Raw genomic sequence first — 12231 nt, forward strand, 5'->3', positions numbered from 1 at the left:
ATTCTGGATGTGCCGAGAGGGCAGAATGGCTCCTCAAAGTCTGCTTTTTATGCAGCAAAATGTACCTGGTGCAATGTATTTTGCAATGTATGTACGTTTCGAAAAATTGTAGAGAGCGCCCTCTAATGTATTTGTCCTCTGAAATGTACAACAAAACCTACTCTAAGTAATGTATTTCAGATTCACAAAAATCTAGACAGCGCCCTCTAGTGGATTAGTCATCTGAAACATACAGCAAAATGTATAATAAGTAATGTATTTCATATTCTCAAACATGTAGACAGCGCCCTCTAGTGACTGATGAGTGGTTATAAGCGATATAAAAGTTGATATTGTGTTACGGTGTGAGACGCCGGGAGGTTTTCCTCTGCTTCTTTGATGTTGTGTGGTTTATTCAGTGCTGCTGACAGATAAAACAACATTCTGGATGTGCCGAGAGGGCAGAATGCCTCCTCAGAGTCTGCTTTCTCTCTCAGCAGCTGTCCTGGTCTGTTCAGCACCTCGGGTTCATCAGGACAGCATTAAAACTCAGGCGTTTGGCAGCATCTTCAGCTTTATGGGAACGTCAGAATCTATTATCTAATTAACAGGGTCATCAAAGGGCCGGCATATAATAAAAGCACTGGCTTCACTCTGTGGAGCAGCGAGGATGGGATGGATCCAGCAGCCAGATGTTTAGGGATGTCAGAAAGATTCAGAATTGGACTTTTTATACTCTTATAACAGTGAATATGTACACATCACCTCACATCTCATTTTATATCGCTCAATAATCATTGATTTTTCTCTATCGGGAAATTGATTTATATCAGTAGGCTAATTGATATGTACATCAGCTGTGTATGTATATGCTGAATCCATCTGTTCACATTAATTCGAGGTGTTTGTAAAAATTGTATTAATATCTGGAAATAATTCACACAGAAAACTACATTACCCATGATGCTGTGCAGTAAACTCCACCAATCAGAGTGTCACACCAAGAAAATTGGGCAAATAAGAACTTTAGCTCCACCCACGTCCACTGTAGATGTAATCAAGTCTCTTGCTTGCATACTTATCCTACGCCCTAAAAGTATGTACTTTTTGTGTGAAGGAACAATATATACTTTTGAGTGTGTAACAGAAGAGTGTGCAAGCTTTGGGACATACTACATCCTCGTTAACAGATCGTTATGTTGCTTAGTTATGAGCCCTGTCAATCATCTCGACACATCATCCACATTACTGTCATATTTAATTATCTACCTTATTGGAGGAGCAGCAGCAGGATAATCTCCCATTCACAAGTCTTTCATGCAGAGATATCTTCTCAGGTCTTTAGATAATTCTGCATTCAGAATTTAATGTCCAAACACGTCTTTATACTAGTTCAGTATTGTTGTAGCAGATGAAATATAACACAGAAAGCTCGATTTAAACATGGTCCAGTTGGCTAGATATTAATTAACAGTCATACAAACATCTTTAGGTTCTTTTAGGATTTGTCGTCTGAAACATGCAAAGAAATGTACCCAAGTCAATGTTTTTTATTAATGTTATGCAAAAATGCAGACAGCACACTCCAATGTTTTTGTCCTCTGAAATGTACTACAAAACCTACTCTAGCGTATTTCAGATTTGCTTAAATTTAGACAGCGCCCTCTTGTGGATTGGTCATCTGAAATATACAACATAATGTACCCTAAATAATGTATTTTACATTTGCATAAATGCTGACAGCGCCCTCTAGTGGATTGGTTATCTGAAACGTACAGCAAAATGTACCTTAAGTAATGTATTTCAGATTCTCAAACATGTAGACAGCGCCCTCTAGTGATTGATGAGCGATTATATCATCTTTACTGAAGCCTCTCTACTTGATAGTTGGTCTCGTGCGTCCACCATGTTTGTTGTTTATTTACACTTTTCACCCACGTTTGTAGTTAATTGAATACTAAGCTAATTGAATACTGTAGCTAATTGAATTCACGACCAATGTGCAATGTATTGCGGGCAATATCAACATGGATGCTTCTACACCCCCCTCATGATTGTAAAGCGCTTTGAATGTATGGCCATACACAATAAATGTGCTATCTAAATACACATTACATAACATATATATATATATATATATAAAACAGTTCTGTCTTGTTCTCGATTCTGATTGGCTGATAGCCGTGCGATATTCTGCAATATCAGCACTCGTACAGCCTCTTCGCCCTTGTGTTTTACTCCGCCCACATACAGTGACAGCAGATCAATAAACTCACTACAGTTTGACAAATATTGCAGCTGTTGGACAACATTATGTACTTTTGAGGCTGTTTTAATCGAGAATGTCGTTGTTTAGATTGCAACTATGCAGTTTTTTAAGTATAGTGCCTATTTTAAATATTTATAATTCTATTAGCATGTCATACTGAACAGAAGAAAGATGATTGCACCACCAGATGGTGACAGAGACCCCATAGTAAGCCATTAGAGGAGAAAAACTCAGTGTTTTCTTTTTGTATTTCAAACTAGAGCTGATCAAATCATTATAGAACAGGTAAGTGACATTCTAACTCGATCTCTCTCTTTTATATGCTGTAGTGCTGTATTTATATCATAGTAATCCGCTAGTGTTTTCTTTGCTCTGGCTTTTTCGGGGATGATTATTGTGATCTCCTGATTGCAGCAGAGAAATACTGAAAAATCTCTTCATGCTGTTCAGCCTTATAATCTTAAAATGTGAGCAAAATCAGCTGTTTTGTCATCACTTTAGACATTACTCTAGAGAATCATTCCAACACTAGCTCTACAGTGATGTTGGTAAATGAGCAGCGGCTTCTGCTGTTCTGACGTCAGCTGCAGATGTGAATGAATGGAGGAAGAAAGTAGTTCCTTATACAAAAGTATTTGTGAGACTCTCCGTGTTTGATTTTCTTTTTTATATACACGATTGTGCTGTCGACCTGTTGTATAAACACAATATCACACTCGTAGCAGTGCGATATGGCTGTATATTGTCACTGGTGGGACACTCGCACGCTACAAGTGTGATATTGCAATATATATATATATATGTATAGCAATAAACTATATATATTGAAACTATATATATTGAAAATAATTGTTTTATATTTCACAATGCTCACAATTATAGACATGCAACGGAATAAGTGTACACAGATAATATTTAGCTAGTTTTTGCTTTTAAATCACACATTTTACTTATGGACTTAGTAAAGAACAGTGTTAACCATTGTGATAAACAACAATAAATACTATAGTAAGCTTTTACTACAGTAAACTGTTGTGTATTGTAGCATATAATATTGTGTATAGTTGTAGAAAACTAGAGTAGTTGGTCATTCGTTTACTATAGTTGCTGTGTTGCCATAGCAGCAATAGAATTGCCACAACAGATGAACTCAAACGCTTTATAGTATGGACCAGAAACACTGTAGTAGATGTTTTGAGGCAATGAGTTGCCATTACTAATCAGGTTTTACAGCGTACAGCAAAGCTGAAGCCTCGGCCTGTTGTTTGAGAAATGTGAGCTGCATGCAGGAAAATTAATGCTGGTTTTATCTTCTGTCTCGGCTTTGGAAGACAAGTATCCTTACCTTGACTCCGAGAATGAAATTAGCTTGCAGAAAAAGTGTTTGCTGTCTTTGAAAACGCAGAGTCTCCTTGTAAGTCTGCAATTGCGCTTTGCTTCACAGCCTTCTTTCTCTTAAGTGCCTCAATAAAGTCTATCACCTTATTTGCCAAAGTAATATGGCCCAGTGCGATCCCAAATTACATATAAATGACACAGCAAATTGGAAAATTAGGAGAGGAGGGAAGGGTAATTTGCAAGCAAACAGGGTAAAACCAATTTATTAGGAGAGCAGGGAGAAAAATAGCCACAGATACCGTCGTCCATAAAAAACATTGCAGGTTTATCCTAGAAATCCACCACAGGTCAAATATCTGCCTCAAATGAAGGCCTGTGAACACTGGGAAGGAAAGCCATATTAAAGTGCCTGTTTTATGTATTGTGTACAGTTCATATTTTGGTTTTGGGAGTCCATAAAAACATAAATGCAAACTCAAAACACTTATATTGTCTAATAATATTCATATATTAATATAAACTTAACAACATGCATTTATTTCAATTAACTCAGGCTAATTGGAAGTACTTGCTTCTGCTTGCATTTTTGAGAAACCGCAAAAAAACACTTCAACATAAGTTTGACTGCAGTTTCTAGGTAAAATAAACACAAGGTGGCAATATGACGAATCTGAAATGTCCAAAAAAGTGCCATAAATGACAAATGTCAGATTTGCAAAAATGTAGACAGCGCCCTCTATTGGATTTGTCATCTGAAACTTGCAACTAAACATACCCAGGGCAATGTAGTTAACTTAATTAATACTTGCATAAATGAAGACATCGTCCTCTAGTGTGTTTGTAATCTGAAACTTACCACAAAATATACCCTAAGTATTATATTTCAGATTTGGAAAAATGTAGACAGCACCCTCTAGTGGATTTGTCATCTGAAACTTGCAACTAAACGTACCCAAGGCAATGTAGTTAACTTAATTAATACTTGCATAAATGAAGACAGCGCCCTCTAGTGTGTTTGTAATCTGAATCGTACCACAAAATATACCCTAAGTATTGTATTTCAGATTTGGAAAAATAAAGACAGCGCCCTCGAGTGGATTTGTCATCAGAAATGTGCAACAAAACGTACCCAAGGCAATGTATTTTACATTTTGCAAAAATCTATGTGACAGTTTTTGTAATCTAAAATGTACTGCAAAACCTACTCTAATTAATGTAATTAATACTTGCAAAAATATAGACAACGCCCTCTAGTAGATTTGTAATCTGAAATGTACAACAAAATATACCTCAAGTATTGTATGTCAGATTTGCTAAAATGTTTTGTCATCTGAAACATGCAACAAAACATACAGAGCAATGTATTTTACCTTTTGCAAAAATACAGACAGCGCCCTCTAGTGTGTTCGCAATCTGAAAAGTACTACAAATCCTACACTATGTAGGCAGCGCCCTCTTGTGGATTTGTCATCTGAAACGTGCAATGAAATGTACCGAGGGCAATGTATCTTAAGTTTTACAGAAATGCAGACAGCACCCTCTAGTGGATTTGTCATATGAAATGTGCAATGAAACGTACCTCAAGTAACATATTTTAGATTTGCTAAAATCTAGACAATGCCCTCTATGGGATTTGTCATCTGAAACATGCAGCAAAACGTACCTGAAGCAGCGTATTTTACTTTGTGAAAAATTGTAGAGAGCGCCCTCTATTGTTTTTGTTATCTGAAATGTACAACGACAAGTACTCTAAGTAATGTATTTCAGATCTGCAAAAATTGTAGACAGCGCCCTCTAGTGGATTTGTCATCTGAAACATACAACAAAATGTACCCATGGCAATGTATTTTACATTTTGCAGAAATGCAGACAGCATGCTACATTGTTTTTTGTCATCTGAAATGTACTACGAAACCTACTCTAAATAACGTATTTCAGATTTGCAAAAATTGTAGAGGGCACCCTCTAGAGGATTTGTCATCTAAAATGTGCAATGAAATGTACCCAGAGCAATGTGTTTAAGTTTCGCAAAAATGCAGGCCATGTACTCTAGTGCTTTTGCAATCTGAAACATACTACAAAACCTACCCTAACCATTAACAATGTGCAAAGCACAAACTTTTGTTGTCCCCTTCACTTCTACACTACAGCAACCTAAATGCTACAATGCATGCATTTTGAATATTTTAATGAAAATTCCAATTTTTTCAGTGCACACTTCAGATGACAAATCCCCTAGAGGGCGCTGTCTACAATTTTCAGAATCTGAAATACGTTAGTGCACATTTGTTGTACGTTTTAAATGACAAATCCACTAGAGGGCACTGTTTGCATTTTTTTTGCACTGTTTGCAAGGTGCTACAATAGACAGCACCTTCTGATGTGTTTTTAATCTGAAACGTACTACAAAACCTACTCAAAGTAACATATTTCAGATTAGCAAAAATGTAGACCGCAAAACATACCCAGAGCAATGTATTTTACCCTGTAGTGATTGTGTCATCGGAAACATACAAAAAAACCTACCTTAACGTATTTCATATTCTCAAAAATGCAGACAGCACCCTCTAGTGTTTTCATCTGAACTGTACAACAAAACATCCACTAAATAATGTATTTCAGATTCGCACAAATGCAGAAAGCGCCCTCTAGTGATTGTGTCATCTGAAACATTTAATAAACGTACCTTAAAAATGTAGACAGCGCCCTCTAGTGAATTTATCTTCTGAGCTGTACAACAAAACATCCACTAAATAACGTATTTCAGATTCGCACAAATGCAGAAAGCGCCCTCTAGTGATTGTGTCATCTGAAACATATAATAAACGTAGCTTAAAAATGTAATCAGCGCCCTCTAGTGGATTTATCTTCTGAACTTTACAACAAAGCGTCCACTAAATAACGTATTTTAGATTCGCACAAATGCAGGAAGCGCCCTCTAGTGTTTTGTCATTTGAAACATATAATAAACGTAGCTTAAAAATGCAGACAGCGCCCTCTAGTGGATTTATCTTCTGAACTTTACAACAAAGCGTCCACTAAATAACGTATTTCAGATTCGCACAAATGCAGAAAGCACCCTCTAGTGATTGTGTCCTCTTAAACATTTAATAAACGTACCTTAAAAATGCAGACAGCGCCCTCTAGTGATTGTGTCATCTGAAACATTTAATAAACGTACCTTAAAAATGCAGACAGCGCCCTCTAGTGATTGTGTCATCTGAAACATTTAATAAACGTACCTTAAAAATGTAATCAGCGCCCTCTAGTGGATTTATCTTCTGAACTTTACAACAAAGCGTCCACTAAATAACGTATTTCAGATTCGCACAAATGCAGACAGCGCCCTCTAGTCATTGTGTCATCTGAAACATGAAATGAAATGCACCAACTGTGAGGGATTTTATGTTTTGCAAAAATGCAAATGTACAACAAAACGTGAAATGTACAGCAAAACGTACTCTCAGTAAAGTTTTTCAGATTTGCAAAAATGCAAACAGTGCCCTCTAGTGGATTTGTCATTTGAAACGTACAACAAATGTGCACTAAGTAACGTATTTCAGATTGAGAAAATTGTAGACAGCGCCCTCTAGGGATTTGTCATCTGAAGTGTGCACTGAATAAAATGGAATTTTCATTAAAATAAACAAAAACATGCATTGTAGCATTCAGGTTGCTGTAGTGTAGAAGTGAAGGGGACACAACACAAGTATGTGCCTTGCGTTGATACTTCTGTGAACTTTGAGGTCCTGAAGTACCGGTCAGTGTTTCGCCGTTGAGTGTTTGAGTCCTGCTGCGCTCTGTGTTTGTGATGCTGATAATGAAGCACTCATAATAACAGCTCTGTCATGGGACTTTGTGGAGCTGCCATACTGAAAACAGCAAATGCCAATAAAGACCTGCCTTCAAACGAAACCTTTCAATCAAAGCTCAAAGGAAAAGCGTTTTCAGCAGCACACCTGTGGTAAAGAGAGCAGCGCCGACACAAATTATGCACAATTATTTCTGGATGTTTTCGGTCGCTGTTAGTCGCTCAAACTAAAGCTACAAAAATGGTCAAAGCAAGCATTTATTCTGAATGTGCACTTTCCAATACATTCCAACACATTACCTCCGCTAGTAAAGATACCAAATTATTATTTTTATGTTTATGTTTTGCCGTCTGCCTTTGTAAACATTTTAAACATTATTCCAGTTCCTATTTAGTTTCTCTGTGCTGTTATTATATAGTGTATTTAAAATCATTTTAACTATAGTTTGATTTTGCACATAATAAAAATACCACAGTAATCTACAGTAAATACTGTAGTGTTTTTGAACCATACTACAGTTCAGTGCATTCAGTATGGGGACGTGCGAGAGATCTGCAGAGTGGATGATCAACATCAACAGCCTGAGGTATCAAGACATTTGTGCTGCCCATTACATTACAAACCACAGGAGAGGGCAAATTCTCCAGCAGGATAGCGCTCCTTCTCATACTTCAGCCTCCACATCAAAGCTCCTGAAAGCAAAGAAGGTCAAGCTGCTCCAGGATTGGCCAGCCCAGTCACCAGACATTAACATTATTGAGCATGTCTGGGGTAAGATGGTGGAGGCGTTGAAGATGAACACAAAGACTCTTGATGAACTCTGGGAGTCCTGCAAGAAGGCTTTCTTTGCCATTCCAGATGACTTTATTAATCAGTGATTTGAGTCATTGCAGAGATGTATGGATGCAGTCCTCCAAGCTCATGATGGAGTCAGACACAATATTCATTCTGTTTCCACTGCAGCATGAGCACATATTCTATACTGGACATTATTGAAGGTTCAGTGACCAGACTTTAGTCTAAGCAGAGTCAGACCTTACTGTCCTAATCAAATCAGTCAACATCAAGACATGATCAGATTTTATTGTGCTCAAATTTAAGTCAACTAGAGGCCTTTACCTTTCAAATAAGACACTTCTGATACCAAATGATCAACTAGTAGTCAAGTTATTATTTGCTGTTCCTAAAACTTGGATAGGCCACAAGTCTTTCATCAGGTAGTGTACACCTCAGTTCGCTGTAGTAAAAACGTATGCATAGTCACTTACACAGAAATATTAGTAAAATCTACATTGAGGATGTATAGTTTTGTTGGCCTGGTTTGTTAATAAAATGTGTATTCACTAAGTTGCTGGAATGCTTGATCACAATTACAAAAAATAAGAGGTAACACTTTACAAATAATGATGTATTAATACGTAAACTGACATTACTGCACTAATCAAAAACTAACTTCAACTACAACATGAGTTAATAACGGCCACCTTAATAACTCATTTGTTCATTTATGTTAATGTATTTAGTTTTAGCTAAATGTAACCAACGATAACTCATGAGCTGCTAATGTGTCTTTAAGTCTTTATGACTTTACTTGGAGGGGGACATTATCATTAACTCATTCTCAACTACTCATGAACATGCACGTCTGTCTAGTGTGTGTTTACATTGACAAACTATAGAAAAGGGTTGTGTTTACATCAAAACAAACAGTTAAAACAGTTCATGAGTAGTTGAGAAGGAGTTAATTAGAGCAAAATGAAGTAATGTTTAGTTTACATATTATTACATCAATATCCGTGTACTGTTATTGTCAAATGTTACCAATTAAACTTACCAAATAAGCCTCTCCAAGTAAAGTCATGACATAAAGCTACATTAACAGCTCATGAGTTCATGTTAGTTACATTTAGCTAAAACTAAAGTGTTCATTAATACATTAATTAGATCACAATGAAGTAATGTTTAGTTTACATATTATTACATCATTCTCCATCGTTATTGTAATGTGTTACCAAGGAAGCTTACCAAAAGTCCCCTCCAAGTAAAGTCATTACATAGATATATTAACAGCTCGTGTGTTCATGTTAGTTACATTTAGATAAAACTAAAATGTTAATATATTAATTAGATCAAAATGAAGTAATGTTTAATTTACATATTATTACATCATTATCCGTGTACTGTTATTGTCAAATGTTACCTAGTAAGCTTACCAAATAAGCCTCTCCAAGTAAAGTCATGACTAGGCCCACATGGAATCTGCGCGCGCAGATTTCCACAGATTTTATGCAGATTTTTAGCCCATCATTAATTCTGCATATTGACTTGAGTAAATGTGTGTAAATCTATATTTATTCAGTTTTTTAATTAATTACAGCAATATTATTGACTAATATGAAAATGTTGATCTGATTTATGTACAGTGCAGTGTGTACAGTAATATTTTCTGTCTTTTAGTAGAGATATTATATGAGAGACTTGCTTTTTTCACCAAATAAAGTGAATCTAATTGGATTTGCATTTTAAACATTAAATAAAAGTTTAACAGATTTTTTATTTCATTTATTAAGGTTTTAGTTACGTGACTCCCAAAATAATTCTGCAGAAATCCGCAGATTTTTGCCAAAATTCTCCGCAGAAATAGCAAAAAACATCCGCAGATTCTGTCTGGCCCTACTCATGACTTAAAGATACATTAACAGCTCATGAGTTCATGTTGGTTACATTTAGCTAAAGTGTTAATTAAAACATTAATTAGATCATAATAAAGTAATGTTTAGTTTACATATTATTACATCATTATTCTCTCTCCCGCAGTAATATGTAAACTAAACATTACTTCATTATGATCTAAGTGTAAATCTCTTCTTAAAACTCTTATTTTCTGAATGTTACGATCATTAAGGTTTATAGATGTTGTTTCTGTTCATTCTGTTTCTGTCCTGTTCATCTCTAACTGTTGTAAAGCTCTTTTGAGCACTTGTGTTATTTACTATAAGTGATTATTGTTCATGTACTGTTATTGTAAATTGTCACCACATAAGTTTCTCCGGTGAGCCACTGTAGAGCAGAAAAGTGAAGAGCCGCTGATTATTCTCTGTCACACCTTCAGACGAGCTGCAGGTCAGTTTCTGTGCTCATATTCAGCATTTACAGCTCACAGACGGATGGTCAGTGGGAGTCCAGAGAGTTGCAGGTCCCTGGCCTGAGCTTTCTGACCGTCAAAATGGGCCCCAAGGGTTTTGCTGGAGAACGGGCTTCTCTCACACCATCTGTCAACCTGTTCCCCATCCACACACCAGGGGAAACCAGTCCAATCAGTAAGAAAACACCAGTCAGGGTGGATCTCAGCCATTCCCATGCTGCCTCTGCAGAAACACACCATACTCAATCACATCTTTGGTTTAATTTGTCAAAGTGATTGATCTTTATGTTGCTCTGCCTCTCAACACTGTAAGGAAAATTCTTGCTGCCTTAAATTTATTAGTTGAATCAAACTTACATCAAATAAACTGACTAAACATGTTAAGTTAAACTTTGTTTAATTAGCTGAATCCTGATTAACTTATTAAAATAAGTTAAAGAAACATAAAATATTGTCTAGACTTTATGTCATTACATTTTTTTACAGTGAAGATTTTGATTATAGGATAGCACAATATGATGTATCACAAAAGTATCTGTATCACAAAACTGCTGTGAAATGACATTTAATATATGTGCATGTGTTCGTGCTTCATGCATACGTTGTTTAGTAAATTTGACCAATCAGATGGGAGCGTACTGTAAATATCCCCACTTTCCCAATAGGGGCTATTCTGCTATTGGCTAAAGCAGATAATAATAAATAGAGCTGAAGTTAAGTGAGAAAAGAGGTCTGTCTATAAATGTTTATCAGCTATTGTTCAAAAGAAGTTTCATTTTCAAATAAAAAAAGTAATTTACAGTTTAACGAATCTATTGTAGTGTTTTGAACCACACTACATGGTGTAGTATTAACTATAGTATACTGATAAACTGTATAAATACTGTAGTATACTTTAGTTTTTACTACAGTAAACTGGTGTATTGTAGTATAAGATTAGATTAGATTCAACATTATACATGTCATTACCAGCCTGATCTCACGAGAAAACGTAAGTATTTTGCGTTTTGTCAGTTTAGTGGCTAGTTCAGTCGTACAAAATTGTAAGATTTTAAAAAGGAGGCGTGGCACCTAACCCCGCCCCTAAACCCAACCGTCATTGGGTGATGAGCAAATCGTACTAAAAAAATGGGAGTCGGTTACTCTAACAAGGAGGCTAAAGACCAAAGCCTCTAGCGTCTGTCGCTAGAGCACCTTTAGAAGTCAGAGGAGTGAGGTTTACCTGCACAGCACTCACTAGCTGGCCTTCATTACATTTGCATGTCTACACAGACAGAGTAGAATAATATTATAAGAAAATATCAGTTTGCAACATCAAGCAGCAAAACAAGCTGCTTATAACAGCTAAAAATGAATGGAAGTGAATGAGACCGGAAGTCTCGAGCCAAAATGATTCAAATGGCTGCGCCCACTCGAATGTGGAGAATAAGGTGAATAGTTTAGAAAACTTCAGTTTTGGGTCTTTTGTTTACGTTACCTGTTGTGTTACCATAGCAACTATAGAACCACCACAACTGATTAATAACTTTTGTTGGTGTGTCACCATGGCAACTATAGAATCACCACAACAGGTGATTTACTACATTTGTTGTGTTACCATAGCAACTATAGAATCACCACAAAAGATCAATTACTATAGTCGTTCTATTACCATAACAACTATAACATTTCTAGAACTGATTGACTAC

The sequence above is a fragment of the Danio aesculapii genome, chromosome 19 (assembly GCF_903798145.1).
Source record: "Danio aesculapii chromosome 19, fDanAes4.1, whole genome shotgun sequence".
Lineage (NCBI taxonomy): Eukaryota > Metazoa > Chordata > Actinopteri > Cypriniformes > Danionidae > Danio > Danio aesculapii.